Genomic DNA, 19507 nt, shown 5'->3' on the forward strand with positions numbered 1-19507 from the left:
GGAAGTCATCTCTTTCCCAGCCCTCCCCCCTTTTCATCTATGATCTGAGTATTATCTTGTATTGACAGAATCTGTCACCATCTCTGTCTGACACCGGTCCTGAAAACTGAACTGCACACTAGTTTTAGGTTATTTTCCAGTGTTGGTAAAAGTACCCAAATGTCATTTTTGAGTAAAAGTATAGATACCTTAATAGAAAGTTACTTAAGTAAAAGTCAAAGTCACCCAGTAAAATACTACTTGAGTAAAAGTCTAAAAGTATTTGATTGTAAATATACTATCTAAAGTATCAAAAATAAAAGTATAAATACTTAAATAATTCCTTCTTTTAAACAGACGGCACCATTTTCTTGTTTTTAAATCGTATGGTTAGCCAGGTGCACACTTCAACACTCAGACATAATTGACCAAAGATGCATTTGTGTTTAGCGAGTCCGCCAGATCAGAGGCAGAAGGGATGGACCATGTGTTGTCTTGATAAGTGCGTGAATGGGACCATTTTCCTGTCCTGTCTAAGCATTCAAAATGTAACGAGTACTTTTGGGTGTCAGGTAAAATGTATGGAGTAAAAAGTACATTCTTTTCTTTAGGAATGTAGTGAAGTAAAAGTAGCGAAAATATAAATAGTAAAGATACTCCCCCCAAAAAATATCTTAAGTAGTACTTTAAAGTATTTTAACTTAAGTACTTTACACCACTGGCTATTTCCCAATAACATTGAGAGCAGCCTGCAGGTGATCTGGAGTAGAGAGTTTATAAAGATCGCCTTTTATTTTTGACTTAACAGTTATTTTTCTGTACTGCATTGTTGCTTTAAGGGCTTGTAAAGAAGTAAGAATTTCACTGTCGTATTCGGAGCATGTGACATAATCAAATTGTGATTTGCGTTATTGTTTTGTTGTCAATAACTTACTGATAAGAACTTAACTCTTATCAACTGTTGGACTTTGGTAACCTTGTAACCTAAGTTGTGTGAATGATACTGTAATCAACTTAGTATTCAAAACAAACCCTCTTTTTAGAATTTGAAGTAGTGTATTTCTTCACTCAACACTAACTACCAGTATAAAACAGTGTCTAGCTACTATAAATAACTCAGGAGAAGAAGATAGACTTTTAGCACTCACTAAGTCCTCTACTATAACTCTGGAGAAGATAGACTTTTAGCACTCACTAAAGTCCTCTACTATAACTCAGGAGAAGAAGATAGACTTTTAGCACTCACTAAAGTGCCTCTACTATAACTCAGGAGAAGAAGATAGACTTTTAGCACTCACTAAAGTCCTCTACTATAACTCAGGAGAAGAAGATAGACTTTTAGCACTCACTAAAGTCCTCTGCTATAACTCAGGAGAAGATAGACTTTTAGCACTCACTAAAGTCCTCTACTATAACTCTGGAGAAGATAGACTTTTAGCACTCACTAAGTCCTCTACTATAACTCTGGAGAAGATAGACTTTTAGCACTCACTAAAGTCCTCTACTATAACTCAGGAGAAGAAGATAGACACTCACTAAAGTCCTCTACTATAACTCAGGAGAAGATAGACTTTTAGCACTCACTAAAGTCCTCTACTATAACTCTGGAGAAAATAGACTTTTAGTACTCACTAAAGTCCTCTACTATAACTCTGGAGAAGATAGACTTTTAGCACTCACTAAAGTCCTCTACTCCAAAGCCTCCATTTGGGTCTGTGTGTGTCTCTGTGTGGCTTCTAGAGGAAGTGGTGCTCCAGCAAACTAGTTTCCTGCAGCCCCCCTGAACACACACAGCGAGAAGAGGGGGAAAGCAACACACACAAACCACAACACACACAAAAAAAGGTTAGCGAGTGAAGAAAATGGCGATGGTACAGGACAAATGGCTCCTCTCGTAAAAGCGGCAAATGCGTTGAATTTCTTTAGTCTTTAGCCGGCTTCCATTTCCACTCTGTTGTTGCACTTTATATTGTATGAGGTAAGGCTTTTTTTCTTCTAGATTGTGTTATCGTGTTGTTTATTGTTTTAGCCAGTATATCGATGTGTTACGCAGGTAACCGGGGGAAAGCTTGTCGTAGTTCAGTTTGCCCGCTGGTTGGTTACCTAGCTAGCTTGTTAGCCCGTTTCTAATGAACATGTTATCTACATAAGTCGTAGTTCAGTTTGCCCGCTGGTTGGTTACCTAGCTAGCTTGTTAGCCCGTTTCTAATGAACATGTTAGCTACATAAGTCGTAGTTCAGTTTGCCCGCTGGTTGGTTACCTAGCTAGCTTGTTAGCCCGTTTCTAATGAACATGTTAGCTACATAAGTCGTAGTTCAGTTTGCCCGCTGGTTGGTTACCTAGCTAGCTTGTTAGCCCGTTTCTAATGAACATGTTAGCTACATAAGTCGTAGTTACGCGGTACTGTGTGTGTTTTTCTTTCCATGGAAGAAAATAGCGAAACGACTGTTTAAAAAAAAAAAAGGATTGAAAGGCCACTGTACGATTTTTGATTAGTTAATATTACCGGTATTGTGGATGACCCGGTGTGAAAGTTCTGTTGGCTAGCTAGCTAGTTAGCTAAATGTTGGCTACGTTGCCTTGCAGACAAGACGATGGTGCAGAATTAAAGGGCGTCAAATATAAGGCGATTTTTCTGGTAACTTAATTTCATCAACATTGCCAACACATAGATGTTAAGATTTCTGCTTAACTGTTTGATCGATTTGTGATTTCGTTTTTTTTACCAATAGCTAGTTAAGAGAATGTTAGTTAGGCTAACTGCTAGTTAGCATAAATTCAACCAAGTTGTCGCTTGGATACGCGGCTGCAGAATGTCCTCACTGTAGCCACGGCACAGGTTTATTAACAAATAACTTTAGTGTACAAAAAATATCTTATTTGTCCTTGGGTTGTTTTGATAACCAGCAAGCTATTGTCCCGGTGTTTCAGACTGTATTTTGTTTTAGTTAGCCTGTTAGCTAGCTAAACAACCGAGATTTTATGCACAGGAGTAGCCTAGCGCTAACTAGTTACATTGCATTAGCTAGTTATCGATTTTGGCTGTTCTTCTTCTATCAAACCAAACAAGTGTTTCCTAAAGTAATACATATACATTTTAAACATGTGTGATGTTTACTAGTTAGCTGTTAACGCCGTGTGAATAAACACCTTTCGCAGAGCCAGCCAGTACAGTCAGTGGCCATGTTAAGCTGGTTAGCAAACCATCTAATGGCCGATCAACACCGAGTCAAAACCCTCTTATTTTCCTTTCAGGCTTAAACTCTTATTAACGTTTGGCTAGCTGACCGATAAGGGTGCACCTGCAGCCAGCAATTCAGGGGCGTTCCTGTATCTGCAGGATCCCCTCTTTTATATACTTCTATTGGTCGATTTTTTTTTTAGGCTATGACTTCAGTACATAGGCGGGAGGCTGAGGCGCTCCAGTACAGTAGATGGCGGTAATGCGCCATAACATTGGATGCCAACTGCCGATAAACCCCACAGAAGAGGCGGGAAGCAATAACCGTAGCTAGCTATATGTAACCGATGTGAAATGGCTAGGTAGTTAGTGGTGGTGCGCGCTAATAGCGTTTCAATCGGTGACGTCACTCGCTCTGAGACCTTGAAGTAGTCGTTTCCCCCTTTGCTCTGCAAGGGCCGCGGATTTTGTGGAACGATGGGTAACGATGCTTCGTGGGGTGGCTGTTGTCGATGTGTGCAGAGGGTCCCTGGTTCGAGCCCAGGTAGGGGCGAGGAGAGGGATGGAAGCTATACTGTTACATATAGCTAGTACACATCTGTCGTGACCTTCGCCCCCGCCTGTCGGGCTCTGTTTTCCCACAGTTCTGTTAACGACGGTGACGGCAGGCGTGTGCTAGCTTAGCCGGGAGCAACACTGTCTTAGCTGACTAGCAAGCTAGCTGTCGGGCACGGTTTTCTCTGGTACACAGGATGCTGGGGGGGTGACACCGTGTGCTAACTAGAAGCTAGTACACAGTGTTGCTAGCGGGAGGCGGGGATGACCGGTAGACAGTGCCCATGGCCCCGACGGTACACGGCAGACGGGAGGCGGGGGCGACATCGTGTGCTAGCTAACAAGCAAGCTTGCACACGGTGTCGTTAGCTAGCTAGTTTGCGCGCGGTGTCGCTTGCTAGCTAGTTTGCGCGCGGTGTCGCTGCTAGCTAGTTTGCGCTCGGTGTCGTTAGCTAGCTAGTTTGCGCTCGGTGTCGTTAGCTAGCTAGTTTGGCGCGCGGTGTTGCTCCAGCCTCACGCCTGCTGTACTAGTGGGAGGTGGGGCAACCGTTTTCCCACATTTCTTTTAACGTCTCTATGTGGTCAACATGCTCATTGGCTCTGCCCAGGCCCATAGTACATCATGTACTAGGTTACATGTAGTAGGCATGGCAAACCCGTTTTGGTTACTTCTGGTAAATCTTCAAAAATAAATAAATCGCAGTCAGGGCATAAAATGTACTTTTGGGTCCACCAGCCACTGTGGCAAGTAGATTTAAAAATAAATAATACCAGCCAAAATATTTTTGGGGCCCTAAAATTATACCAGTAAAACACAAAAAAACAGATCAACATGCTTTGTAATGTTTCTAAAACAAATGTTTTACTAGTAAGAGGTAATGCGGTATATTGTTTAGTTTCATATTTTTTTGTCTATTAACCAAAATGTCACAGATGAGACAAAAACAAAATGTGCCTGCCCCTTTAAGGGCAGCAGGTTACCATGGTAACATGACTTGTCATGTGACTAGTAGAAGTGTTGTCTTCTCTTCTCTTAACAGTTGAAACTCAAACATTTTGAAAAAACGTCCTAGCTTGTAAACTAAACAATGTAAATAGACCAAGAAACACGAGGATAAAGTCTCAATTCAGTTGACTTTCTTTTCAAGTAAATTAGATGAACTTGCATGCCCACACTTCTAAAAAATGAATATTTCACTCTGCTCTTGACGTGCCCACAGCCCCCAACAAGGAAGTGTTGCAGCGTGAGGTGGAATAGGCTTATTTAAGATTTCTAGTACTTTGACTTTGTGCTATTAATTTACTAGCTATGAAAAAAAATGGCAAAAAAGACTTTGAAAACAGCTACTGCAGCATTCATTTGACTATAAATGTGATCATACTTGACTATTTTTATTCACAAATGTGAATGAAATGCTCGCACTGTAGAGCTCTGACCACCTGCCAACGTGGCTAGTGAAATAGACATCGTACCTGCCGTTGCCAAAATCTATCCGTATTTGGCAGGTGGTAGGTGTTAATGTGAGGCCCTGATTGCAGCATGTTTTTGGACTCATTCAGCAGTTTTTACCCGCTGATTTAAAAAAAAAGTACAATACCTTTTGGAAATTCATGTTGAAAATGATGCCGTTTCTGCTTCCTGTTGACAAGACGTTTGATAAATAGCCGAATGTCAAAACAAGTTTTTAACGTGTCCAGATCAATAACCGAATGTCAAAACAGTTTTAACGGCGTCCAGATCAATAACCGAATGTCAAAACAGTTTTAACGTGTCCAGATCAATAACCGAATATGTGGAAACGGTTTGATATGTTGAAACCATAAACATAACATGTACTACCTGGTAATCACATGACTTCATTCACCAAAAACCCTGTTGTTTCAACTAGTGGCAATAAATCCCTGGTATCGATAAGGGGGGAAATCAGGTTGTACGTGACGGATGAAACTAACACAACAGCAACAACCTCTCCAGTTTCCATCACAGGTTAGCGAACAACCTACAGAAGACAGTTCGCTACTAAAAACACAAAAGAGAAAAGCAACACCTAATAGCCAACTCATATCACGTTGAAATGTTACATTTTAGTCACTTAGCAGACGCTCTTATCCAGAGCGATTTACAGTAGTGAATGCATACATTTCATTTAAAAAAAAATTATTCTCCGTACTAGTTCCCCGTGGGAATCGAACCCACAACCCTGGCGTTGCAAACACCATGCTCTACCAACTGAGCCACACGGGAAATCAATTGCGCGAGAGCGGGGAGATGAGGTTCAACCAACACAGTTTAACAACAACAACAAAAAACACACAGGATTCTGGGAATAATGTGTACATCACTGTTTAGAGAACAATTTCCTAAAGGACTGCTAGCTTCATTTTGAAGTATTACGCTTTCCCCCCACTTTTTTTTCTTTAGTGGGTCGCCCAACGCAGTAAGAGTAACGCAACACTTTATTGTTGTTGTTGTTAATCACGTCCATCGACGTCACACTGAAATCAATAGAACAGGAAGCTAATGGTTTGGGGTTTAGCTCTGCTTAAACTAACACTATTCACAGGCCACAGGGACACTTGGAATAACCTTTAACCTTTACGCGGTTTGCTTAGATGAGCTCCTGCGGGAAGGGTTATAACCTTTACGTGGTTGGTTAGATGAGCTCTTGCGGAAGGGTTATAACCTTTACGTGGTTGGTTAGATGAGCTCTTGCGGAAGGGTTATAACCTTTACGTGGTTGGTTAGATGAGCTCTTGCGGAAGGGTTATAACCTTTACGTGGTTGGTTAGATGAGCTCTTGCGGAAGGGTTATAACCTTTACGTGGTTGGTTAGATGAGCTCTTGCGGAAGGGTTATAACCTTTACGTGGTTGGTTAGATGAGCTCTTGCGGAAGGGTTATAACCTTTACGTGGTTGGTTAGATGAGCTCTTGCGGAAGGGTTATAACCTTTACGTGGTTGGTTAGATGAGCTCTTGCGGAAGGGTTATAACCTTTACGTGGTTGGTTAGATGAGCTCTTGCGGAAGGGTTATAACCTTTACGTGGTTGGTTAGATGAGATCTTGCGGAAGGGTTATAACCTTTACGTGGTTGGTTAGATGAGCTCTTGCTGAAGGGTTATAACCTTTACGTGGTTGGTTAGATGAGATCTTGCAGAAGGGTTATAACCTTTACGTGGTTGGTTAGATGAGCTCTTGCGGAAGGGTTATAACCTTTACGTGGTTGGTTAGATGAGATCTTGCGGAAGGGTTATAACCTTTACGTGGTTGGTTAGATGAGCTCTTGCGGAAGGGTTATAACCTTTTACGTGGCTGGTTAGATGAGCTCCTGCAGAAGGGTTATATCTATATTCTGGAACATCGGATGTTGGTTTAGGAAGGCTGCCACGACAGTAAGGGTTATATCTATATTCTGGAACATCGGATGTTGGTTTAGGAAGGCTGCCACGACAGTAAGGGTTATATCTATATTCTGGAACATCGGATGTTGGTTTAGGAAGGCTGCCACGACAGTAAGGGTTATATCTATATTCTGGAACATCGGATGTTGGTTTAGGAAGGCTGCCACGACAGTAAGGGTTATATCTATATTCTGGAACATCGGATGTTGGTTTAGGAAGGCTGCCACGACAGTAAGGGTTATATCTATATTCTGGAACATCGGATGTTGGTTTAGGAAGGCTGCCACGACAGTAAGGGTTATATCTATATTCTGGAACATCGGATGTTGGTTTAGGAAGGCTGCCACGACAGTAAGGGTTATATCTATATTCTGGAACATCGGATGTTGGTTTAGGAAGGCTGCCACGACGGTAAGGGTTATATCTATATTCTGGAACATCGGATGTTGGTTTAGGAAGGCTGCCACGACAGTAAGGGTTATATCTATATTCTGGAACATCGGATGTTGGTTTAGGAAGGCTGCCACGACAGTAAGGGTTATATCTATATTCTGGAACATCGGATGTTGGTTTAGGAAGGCTGCCACGACAGTAAGGGTTATATCTATATTCTGGAACATCGGATGTTGGTTTAGGAAGGCTGCCACGACAGTAAGGGTTATATCTATATTCTGGAACATCGGATGTTGGTTTAGGAAGGCTGCCACGACAGTAAGGGTTATATCTATATTCTGGAACATCGGATGTTGGTTTAGGAAGGCTGCCACGACAGTAAGGGTTATATCTATATTCTGGAACATCGGATGTTGGTTTAGGAAGGCTGCCACGACAGTAAGGGTTATATCTATATTCTGGAACATCGGATGTTGGTTTAGGAAGGCTGCCACGACAGTAAGGGTTATATCTATATTCTGGAACATCGGATGTTGGTTTAGGAAGGCTGCCACGACAGTAAGGGTTATATATATATATATTCTGGAACATCGGATGTTGGTTTAGGAAGGCTGCCACGACAGTAAGGGTTATATCTATATTCTGGAACATCGGATGTTGGTTTAGGAAGGCTGCCACGACAGTAAGGGTTATATCTATATTCTGGAACATCGGATGTTGGTTTAGGAAGGCTGCCACGACAGTAAGGGTTATATCTATATTCTGGAACATCGGATGTTGGTTTAGGAAGGCTGCCACGACGGTAAGGGTTATATCTATATTCTGGAACATCGGATGTTGGTTTAGGAAGGCTGCCACGACAGTAAGGGTTATATCTATATTCTGGAACATCGGATGTTGGTTTAGGAAGGCTGCCACGACAGTAAGGGTTATATCTATATTCTGGAACATCGGAGTGTTGGTTTAGGAAGGCTGCCACGACAGTAAGGGTTATATCTATATTCTGGAACATCGGATGTTGGTTTAGGAAGGCTGCCACGACAGTAAGGGTTATATCTATATTCTGGAACATCGGATGTTGGTTTAGGAAGGCTGCCACGACAGTAAGGGTTATATCTATATTCTGGAACATCGGAGTGTTGGTTTAGGAAGGCTGCCACGACAGTAAGGGTTATATCTATATTCTGGAACATCGGATGTTGGTTTAGGAAGGCTGCCACGACAGTAAGGGTTATATCTATATTCTGGAACATCGGATGTTGGTTTAGGAAGGCTGCCACGACAGTAAGGGTTATATCTATATTCTGGAACATCGGATGTTGGTTTAGGAAGGCTGCCACGACAGTAAGGGTTATATCTATATTCTGGAACATCGGATGTCGGTTTAGGAAGGCTGCCACGACAGTAAGGGTTATATCTATATTCTGGAACATCGGATGTTGGTTTAGGAAGGCTGCCACGACAGTAAGGGTTATATCTATATTCTGGAACATCGGATGTTGGTTTAGGGAAGGCTGCCACGACAGTAAGGGTTATATCTATATTCTGGAACATCGGATGTTGGTTTAGGAAGGCTGCCACGACAGTAAGGGTTATATCTATATTCTGGAACATCGGATGTTGGTTTAGGAAGGCTGCCACGACAGTAAGGGTTATATCTATATTCTGGAACATCGGATGTTGGTTTAGGAAGGCTGCCACGACAGTAAGGGTTATATCTATATTCTGGAACATCGGATGTTGGTTTAGGAAGGCTGCCACGACGGGTAACAGACATCTGTTTTTGTTTTGTTTGTTTTCTTAAACGAATTACGACGCGACATAGAGGATATCAACAGTGACAACGGTTGGCTGCTATTTTAAGGGATAGTTTGACTGTCAAATCCCATGTTGGTGTGTGGCCATCGGCCCTTCTACATTTTTATTTTTTTCCCCCTTCATTTTGTTTGACATTTTAGTCATTTAACAGATGCTCTTTATGCAGAGCCACTTACAGGAGCGTTTAGGGTTAAGTGCCTTGTTCAAGGGAACATCGATAATGTTTTTATTTTTTACGTGGCCAGCTCGGATTCGACCCAGCCACCTTTCGGTTACTGGCCCAACGCTGTCAATTCCAGTCTATCTCAGAAACCAAATTCCATTTTAATTATGTTTTTTATTCTGAATCAAAAAACTTTTCATGTATTCCTGAATGAAATTGAATTAAAATGGAATTGACCCAAACCCTGGTAGACGGGTCCGTAGCTAGATAAATGGAATTGACCCAAACCCTGGTAGACGGGTGTAGCTAGATAAATGGAATTGACCCAATCCCTGGTAGACGGGTCCATAGCTAGATATATATATATATAATATTTACATTTTTGAAATAAGAAACTTATTTTAAACTCTTAACCTCTCTAGGGTCGGCGGGACGACATCGTCCCACCTACTCAACAGCCAGTTGAATCCCGTGGCGCGTTATTCAAATACCTTAGAAATGCTATTACTTCAATTTCTCAAACATATGACTATTTTACACCATTTTAAAGACAAGACTCTCGTTAATCTAACCACACTGTCCGGTTTTCAAAAAGGCTTTACAACGAAAGCAAAACATTAGATTATGTCAGCAGAGTACCCAGCCAGAAATAATCAGACACCCATTTTTCAAGCTAGCAAATAATGTCACATAAACCCAAACCACAGCTAAATGCAGCACTAACCTTTGATGATCTTCATCACATGACAACCCAAGGACATTATGTTATACAATACATGCATGTTTTGTTCAATCAAGTTCATATTTATATCAAAAACCAGCTTTTACATTAGCATGTGACGTTCAGAACTAGCATACCCCCGCAAACTTCCGGTGAATTTACTAAATTACTCACGATAAACGTTCACAAAAAACATAACAATTATTTTAAGAATTATAGATACAGAACTCCTCTATGCACTCGATATGTCCGATTTTAAAATAGCTTTTCGGTGAAAGCACATTTTGCAATATTCTCAGTAGATAGCCCGGCATCACAGGGCTAGCTATTTAGACACCCACCAAGTTTAGCCCTCACCAAAGTCAGATTTACTATAAGAAAAATGTTATTACCTTTGCTGTCTTCGTCAGAATGCACTCCCAGGACTTCTACTTCAATAACAAATGTTGGTTTGGTTCAAAATAATCCATAGTTATGTCCAAATATCCTCTGTTTTGTTTGTGCGTTCAAGACACTATCCGAATGTTAAAGAAGGGTGACGCGCACAACGCATTTCGTGACAAAAAAATTCTAAATATTCCATTACCGTACTTCGAAGCATGTCAACCGCTGTTTAAAATCTATTTTTATGCCATTTTTCTCGTAGCGATAATATTCCGACCGGGAAAGCGTGTTTACGTTCAAAGACGAAAGAAAATAAAACATGGGGTCGACTCGTGCACGCGCCTCAGCCCATTGTCCTCTGATAGAGCACTTGCCAAAAGCGCTAATGTTTTTCAACCAGTGGCTGGAATTACATCATTCAGCTTTTCCCGCCTTCTGAGAGCCTATGGGAGCCGTAGGAAGTGTCACGTTACAGCAAAGATCCTCAGTCTTCAATAAACAGAGTCAAGAAGCTCAAGGAATGGTCAGACAGGCCACTTCCTGTACAGAATCTTCTCAGGTTTTTGCCTGCCATATGAGTTCTGTTATACTCACAGACACCATTCAAACTGTTTTAGAAACTTTAGGGTGTTTTCTATCCAAAGCCAATAATTATATGCATATTCTAGTTTCTAAGCAGTAGTAATAACCAGATTAAATCGGGTAACGTTTTTTATCCGGCCGTGTAAATATGCCCCCTACCCCCAACAGGTTAACGCCTAGTGGTCAATTCCATACTAACTGAATTAAAAAATATTTTTTTATTTAACCAGGTAGGCTAGTTGAGAACAAGTTCTCATTTACAACTGCGACTTGGCCAAGATAAAGCAAAGCAGTTAGACACAAACAACAACACAGAGTTACACATGGAGTAAAACAAACATACACTCAATAATACAGTAGAACAATAAGTCTATATACAATGTGAGCAAATGAGGTGAGATAAGGGACGTAAAGGCAAAAAAGGCCATGGTGGCGAAGTAAATACAATATAGCAAGTAAAACACTGGAATGGTAGAATTGCAGTGGAAGAAAGTGCAAAGTAGAAATAGAAATAATGGGGCACAAAGGAGCAAAATAAATAAATAAGACAAAATTACAAGTGCCACTGAAAATTGTACCAAAAAAATCACATTTTACAGTAAGATCCTTTTCAGATCCAAAGTTCTGTAGCAGAATTAAACGTGAGGGAGATTTTACTGTAATTCTGTTACCAAACTTTGCATCTGCAGTTTGTTCCACTAAAATGTAATTTATTTCAGTGTTAATTGTTCTAAGTAGCCATTGTGCTTAGAGTTGTGTGGTTTGTTTTTAACCTATTAATTATTTTTTTTTTAAATCAATGGTTTTTATTTGGTATACAGTTTTACATTCTCTACATAGTTCTGTTATTGTAGAATTTCCCTAGTCTGCTGTGGTTATTCTTAGACTGGAGAGTTAATTAGTGACCAGGATAAATGATCTGACTGGTCTTTGACTGGAGAGTTAATTAGTGACCAGGATAAATGATCTGACTGGTCTTTGACTGGAGAGTTAATTAGTGACCAGGATAAATGATCTGACTGGTCTTTGACTGGAGAGTTAATTAGTGACCAGGATAAATGATCTGACTGGTCTTTGACTGGAGAGTTAATTAGTGATCAGGATAAATGATCTGTCTGGTCTTTGACTGGAGAGTTAATTAGTGACCAGGATAAATGATCTGACTGGTCTTTGACTGGAGAGTTAATTAGTGACCAGGATAAATGATCTGACTGGTCTTTGACTGGAGAGTTAATTAGTGACCAGGATAAATGATCTGACTGGTCTTTGACTGAGAGTTAATTAGCGACCAGGATAAATGATCTGACTGGTCTTTGACTGGAGAGTTAATTAGCGACCAGGATAAATGATCTGTCTGGTCTTTGACTGGAGAGTTAATTCATTTATTTATATGTTTTATTTAACCTTAACTCACTTGCCTAGTTAAATTAAAGATCAAATTCTTATTTACAATGACGGCCACCCCGGGTCAAACCTGAACGACGCTGGGCCAATTGTGCGCCGACCTATGGGACTCCCAATCACAGCCGGATGTGATACAGCCTGGATTCGAACCGGGGTCTGTAGTGACGCCTCTTGCACTGAGACGCAGTGCCTTAGACCGCTGCGCCTCTCGGGAGCAGATTAGCGAGCTGGATAGATGAACTGACCTGTCTTTTTTTAGAGCTCAATACAACACAATACAAGCTGTTACCAACGAAGAAACAAACTCAAGAGTCAAAACAGGTGAGGGTTTTATAGAGCCCTGGATCTGGGAGGGGTTTATATAGAGCCCTGGATCTGGGAGGGGTTTATATAGAGCCCTGGATCTGGGAGGGGTTTATATAGAGCCCTGGATCTGGGAGGGGTTTATATAGAGCCCTGGATCTGGGAGGGGTTTATATAGAGCCCTGGATCTGGGAGGGGTTTATATAGAGCCCTGGATCTGGGAGGGGTTTATATAGAGCCCTGGATCTGGGAGGGGTTTATATAGAGCCCTGGACCTGGGAGGGGTTTATATAGAGCCCTGGATCTGGGAGTGATTTATATAGAGCCCTGGATCTGCGAGTGGTTTATATAGAGCCCTGGATCTGGGAGGGGTTTATATAGAGCCCTGGATCTGGAAGGGGTTTATATAGAGCCCTGGATCTGGGAGTGATTTATATAGAGCCCTGGATCTGGGAGTGATTTATATAGAGCCCTGGATCTGGGAGTGATTTATATAGAGCCCTGGATCTGGGAGTGATTTATATAGAGCCCTGGACCTGGGAGTGATTTATATAGAGCCCTGGATCTGGGAGGGGTTTATATAGAGCCCTGGATCTGGGAGGGGTTTATATAGAGCCCTGGATCTGGGAGGGGTTTATATAGAGCCCTGGATCTGGGAGGGGTTTATATAGAGCCCTGGACCTGGCAGTGGTTTATATAGAGCCCTGGACCTGGGAGTGGTTTATATAGAGCCCTGGACCTGGGAGTGGTTTTTATAGAGCCCTGGACCTGGGAGTGGTTTATAGAGCCCTGGACCTGGGAGTGGTTTATATAGAGCCCTGGACCTGGGAGTGGTTTATATAGAGCCCTGGATCTGGGAGTGGTTTATATAGAGCCCTGGATCTGGGAGTGATTTATATAGAGCCCTGGATCTGGGAGTGATTTATATAGAGCCCTGGAACTGGAAGGGGTTTATATAGAGCCCTGGATCTGGGAGTGGTTTATATAGAGCCCTGGATCTGGGAGTGATTTTATAGAGCCCTGGACCTGGGAGTGGTTTATATAGAGCCCTGGATCTGGGAGTGGTTTATATAGAGCCCTGGATCTGGGAGTGATTTATATAGAGCCCTGGATCTGCGAGTGGTTTATATAGAGCCCTGGATCTGGGAGGGGTTTATATAGAGCCCTGGATCTGGGAGGGGTTTATATAGAGCCCTGGACCTGGGAGTGATTTATATAGAGCCCTGGATCTGGGAGTGATTTATATAGAGCCCTGGATCTGGGAGTGATTTATATAGAGCCCTGGATCTGGGAGTGATTTATATAGAGCCCTGGATCTGGGAGGGGTTTATATAGAGCCCTGGATCTGGGAGGGGTTTATATAGAGCCCTGGATCTGGGAGGGGTTTATATAGAGCCCTGGATCTGGGGAGGGGTTTATATAGAGCCCTGGATCTGGGAGGGGGTTTATATAGAGCCCTGGATCTGGGAGGGGTTTATATAGAGCCCTGGATCTGGGAGGGGTTTATATAGAGCCCTGGATCTGGGAGGGGTTTATATAGAGCCCTGGATCTGGGAGGGGTTTATATAGAGCCCTGGATCTGGGAGGGGTTTATATAGAGCCCTGGATCTGGGAGTGGTTTATATAGAGCCCTGGATCTGGGAGTGATTTATATAGAGCCCTGGATCTGGGAGGGGTTTATATAGAGCCCTGGATCTGGGAGTGATTTATATAGAGCCCTGGATCTGGGAGGGGTTTATATAGAGCCCTGGATCTGGGAGGTTTATATAGAGCCCTGGATCTGGGAGGGGTTTATATAGAGCCCTGGATCTGGGAGTGATTTATATAGAGCCCTGGATCTGGGAGGGGTTTATATAGAGCCCTGGATCTGGGAGGGGTTTATATAGAGCCCTGGATCTGGGAGTGGTTTATATAGAGCCCTGGATCTGGGAGTGGTTTATATAGAGCCCTGGACCTGGGAGTGGTTTATATAGAGCCCTGGACCTGGGAGTGGTTTATATAGAGCCCTGGACCTGGGAGTGGTTTATATAGAGCCCTGGACCTGGGAGTGGTTTATATAGAGCCCTGGACCTGGGAGTGGTTTATATAGAGCCCTGGATCTGCGAGTGGTTTATATAGAGCCCTGGATCTGGGAGGGGTTTATATAGAGCCCTGGATCTGGGAGGGGTTTATATAGAGCCCTGGACCTGGGAGTGATTTATATAGAGCCCTGGATCTGGGAGTGATTTATATAGAGCCCTGGATCTGGGAGTGATTTATATAGAGCCCTGGACCTGGGAGTGATTTATATAGAGCCCTGGATCTGGGAGGGGTTTATATAGAGCCCTGGATCTGGGAGGGGTTTATATCGAGCCCTGGATCTGGGAGGGGTTTATATAGAGCCCTGGATCTGGGAGTGGTTTATATAGAGCCCTGGATCTGGGAGGGGTTTATATAGAGCCCTGGATCTGGGAGGGGTTTTATAGAGCCCTGGATCTGGGAGGGGTTTATATAGAGCCCTGGATCTGGGAGTGGTTTTATATAGAGCCCTGGATCTGTGTGCCTGCCTGCCCTTCTGGTCTTTTCCATTGTGGCCGTGCGTGTGTGTGCGTGTGCGTACTGGAGGTAAAGTCTGGTGACAGCAGCTGCTGCTTGTCAAAGCCCACCGCGGTTCCGTTGTAGCGTAGCGACCGAGCGGCCGGGCCCCGACTGCTGAGTAAGCGCTGCTGTTTTAAAGGCTGAATGAAAACCACTGCCACACTTTTGTTGTAGACGGCTGTTTGTGTAGCTCATTGTAGTCATACAGTTCATGCAGAGACAAAAGACCTGTGACCCCCCCCCCAGACACCCCTGTTCCCCGTCTCCAGCTACTACCCTTCCCCCAGCTACTACCCAGACCCCGTCCCCCAGCTTCTACACCGTCCCCAGACCCCCGTCCCCAGACCCCCGACCCCAGCTTCTACCCCGTCCCCAGACCCCCAACCCCCAGCTTCTACCTCGTCCCCAGACCCCCATCCCCCAGCTTCTACCTCGTCCCCCAGCTTCTACCCCGTCCCCAGACCCCCATCTTCTACCCCGTCCCCAGACCCCCAGCTTGTACCCCGTTACCTAGCTTCTACCCTGTCCCCAGACCCCCAGCTTGTACCCCGTCCTCAGCTTCTACCCCGTTCCCCATCCTCTACCCTGACCCCATCCCCCACCTTTTAGTTGAATGAGGTGAATATATTTTAAATAAAACAGTTGGTAATATAAATAAATATACCGTTATAAAGTAATGATTTGTATTAATTGATGTCAGTAACAGTTGATGTAAAATACATTTGGCTGTCATGCTTATCGGTCTATATATATATATATATATATTAGTAATTTGGCATAATTTATTGGTGTTAAATTGGCCTGTGTATCTTTTTGGTTTAGTCATAGTTTTATTATTTATATAACACAGCTATCAACACAGCATACAGAGCGAGCCAAGTACTTCTATACCAGTGATCCATATAAACACATTGATATACCAGTGATCCATATAAACACATTGATATACCAGTGATCCATATAAACACATTGATATACCAGTGATTCATATAAACACATTGATACCCCAGTGATCCATATAAACACATTGATATACCAGTGATCCATATAAACACATTGATATACCAGTGATTCATATAAACACATTGATATACCAGTGATCCATATAAACACATTGATATACCAGTGATTCATATAAACACATTGATATACCAGTGATCCATATAAACACATTGATATACCAGTGATCCATATAAACACATTGATACCCCAGTGATCCATATAAACACATTGATACCCCAGTGATCCATATAAACACATTGATATACCAGTGATTCATTGGCGGCTAAAGAAATTAGCTCATGAAACTCCTAGCTTATAGGCTAGTTGCTAATTGCTAATTGCAGCAGTAGGCCTATAACTTCCATTGGTCTTTCACACTGAGGATTGGTGATTTATCGAAGTGGAGATTATTTATCTCCAAATAGCCTACTGTGAGGAACTATAGTTTCAATATATTATCATTCTCAATGGATGTTAAAAAAACAAACATTTTTTCTTCATTTCGAGCAGCGGGCCAGGTACTTCTATGCAAAAACCCTCACAACGTTTATCAGGACAGAGAAACCAGACGACATGGAGCCACTACAAAACACCAGACCGATGAAAACACGTGACAAATCTCCTAAAAAACGATAGTTTATGAAATGAACCAAAAAGTGTAGCGGGTTCGGTGAAACTCTGCAAACCAACGTGTTCCACTCTGAGAATGAGAAACGGTGAAAGGACTGTAATTAATACCTGCATTAACAGACATGAATGAAACCAAATGATGGGGATGAACAGTACATTTTCTAGTGGTGACGTAGTGGGGCAATTGATGTTTTATTTTTAATTAAAACTTAAAGGCAAACGATTCACACAATGAAACGTTTTAATGCACAAGATTTGGCGGGAGACGGCAGAGCCGTTCTGGAGGGAGACTGGGCTTGTTTATCTCCCTCCCCTTCCTGTCTCGACATGTTTTTATTATTACTGAACACGCGTTATCTTCACACGGATATCTGAGATGTTTTTCACATGACGGCTGAACTCAGTAATCAGCTAGACCTACTGCTACACGCGCTCTGCCCAAATTACAGACTTCCCAAGCTGTTTTTTAAATAATTTATTTAAACAATCCACAGCTATTTTCATGCTTTCTGGTGAAATATTTTGAATTATTTTTATTTATTTCTGTACAAACTGGAGTAATTTTTATATATAATTTTGGCAAATATATTTTCCGTTTACTTCCCTATTAGACCCACCACTAAGGCATTTCTCTCCTTGTTCTATTGATTTACATAGCAACTTTATTTTTGTTGTCCAGAAGGCGAAGCAACCCATCCTAGTTTTTGCATCTTTAGAGCTCCCTCTAAGTTTCTAACAGATTTTCTGATCTCTGTCACGTATGGAACTGCAATCTGGTTGATCTCCTCTCTCTACTAGAGCTCTGGTCTTGTCTCCTCAGCGATGACAGGCTGGCTGTTCTCCTCTCTCTACTAGAGCTCTGGTCTTGTCTCCTCAGCGATGACAGGCTGGTTGTTCTCCTCTCTCTACTAGAGCTCTGGTCTTGTCTCCTCAGCGATGACAGGCTGGCTGTTCTCTCTCTACTAGAGCTCTGGTCTTGTCTCCTCAGCGATGACAGGCTGGTTGATCTCCTCACACCACCAGATGCCCTGCTGCCTCTGTTCTGCTGCTGCCTCTGTTCTGCTGCTGCCTCTGTTCTGCTGCTGCCTCTGTTCTGCTGCTGCCTCTGTTCTGCTGCTGCCTCTGTTCTGCTGCTGCCTCTGTTCTGCTGCCGCCTCTGTTCTGTCAGGGAGGGAGGACCCGCCGCCCTGTTCTGTGTACTGGCTACGGCATCTGAAAATGGACAAACTGTACTATTGCCGCTTTTAGTTGGGGCCCTCTTTTAGGCGAGTATATGGGCACGCTGAAGCACGCTGATGCCTTTAGACAGCTATCTGCTGGAGCACTTCAAGGGTGGAGAGGAGGCCCCTGGGAGGGTGAGTGGAGAGGAGGCCCCTGGGAGGGTGAGTGGAGAGAGGCCCCTGGGAGGGTGAGTGGAGAGGAGGCCCCTGGGAGGTGAGTGGAGAGGAGGCCCCTGGGAGGGTGGAGAGGAGGCCCCTGGAGGGTGGGAGGCCCCTGGGAGGGTGGAGAGGTGGCCCTGGGGGGGAGGTGGCCCTGGGAGGGTGGAGAGGAGGCCCCTGGGAGGGTGTGCCTGGGAGGCCCCTGGGAGGGTGGAGAGGAGGCCCCTGGGAGGGTGGAGAGGAGGCCCCTGGGAGGTGCCGGGCCGGCGGTTTGGTCCTCAATTCTCTGACGGAGAAACATTTCTCAGAATACAGTCCAATTCTTAAAAGGGACACTTTTTGGGATTTCGTCAGTGATGCCCCCTTTTTTTATCTACATCCCCAGAGTCAGATTAACTTCTTATGTCTCTGTGTCCGGTATGAAGTAAGTTGGATGTAGTTTCGTGAGCCATACTCTTAACTAGCGTTAGCACAATGACTGGAAGTCTATGGGTAACGCTAGCATTTAAAGTTAAAATAAATAAGCCAAATAAATAAACAACACAAGGCCTATAGTCTATGGTGCCTACTCTGTGTTGTAGGACTGTTTTCTTGAGTAAATCTGAGCTTTAAAAAATAAAACCCACATTTCATTCTGTTTAAGCAACTAGATACGACGTACACGATAATTTTACGCTGCTGCTCCTCTCTGTTCATCCTATATATCTGTCTGTATATAGCCTCTCTGTTCATCCTATATATCTCTGTCTGTATATAGCCTCTCTGTTCATCCTATATATCTCTGTCTGTATATAGCCTCTCTGTTCATCCTATATATCTCTGTCTGTATATAGCCTCTCTGTTCATCCTATATATCTCTGTCTGTATATAGCCTCTCTGTTCATCCTATATATCTCTGTCTGTATATAGCCTCTCTGTTCATCCTATATATCTCTGTCTGTATATAGCCTCTCTGTTCATCCTATATATCTCTGTCTGTATATAGCCTCTCTGTTCATCCTATATATCTCTGTCTGTATATAGCCTCTCTGTTCA

The sequence above is a fragment of the Salmo salar genome, chromosome ssa11, assembly GCF_905237065.1.
Source record: "Salmo salar chromosome ssa11, Ssal_v3.1, whole genome shotgun sequence".
NCBI lineage: Eukaryota > Metazoa > Chordata > Actinopteri > Salmoniformes > Salmonidae > Salmo > Salmo salar.